The sequence below is a fragment of the Physella acuta genome, unplaced genomic scaffold, assembly GCF_028476545.2.
Source record: "Physella acuta isolate Inbredline_101_S28 unplaced genomic scaffold, ASM2847654v3 ptg001189l, whole genome shotgun sequence".
In the NCBI taxonomy this organism is placed as follows: domain Eukaryota; kingdom Metazoa; phylum Mollusca; class Gastropoda; family Physidae; genus Physella; species Physella acuta.
The window spans coordinates 70,001-70,624 of NW_026732706.1; positions in this window are offsets into that span (position 1 = coordinate 70,001).

Consider the following 624-nt stretch of genomic DNA (forward strand, 5'->3'; position numbering starts at 1 on the left):
CAAGCCATACAAATGAATTGATTTTAGGATATAATTTAGGATATAATTTAGATTAGCATGTATCAACAACAGTGCTTTTTAGCTAGCAGTGTGTTACCGCCCTAATCGCCACAACATTATTCTTTCGATGCTCACACTCACTGGGTACTACAGTTAACCACAGTGTATGTTTCAAGCTCATTTTTACTTTGTTATATGTGTGATTAGGGCTGCATTTACGGCTGTACCTGGAATAAAGTTTTAGGTTAAAAATTCTTAAAACATTTACATCGTGAAACCAGATTGTCGAATATTCGAATACGTTGGAATCGCTAATCTCAAGTAGCAATATTAATGTCAATATCGAATGGGACACGTAATGTACTGAATCAAACACATCAGAAGATTGTTAACATTTAGCACTTTATCGTATTTCAACAATCATTATAAGAATGGTAAGTGGTAGACTGTATCAGTGATCTGTTGCTGATATTATACAATATTCATTACATTAAATTGACTTTAAACTCATTAACTATGTCTTTATGTTTGAACTTTTCTTCTTCTTCGTTCTTAATTTTAGTAATGGAAGAGATTCCCTCTATCACAATTAAGTATACGTGTCATCTTGTTATACGCCATTAA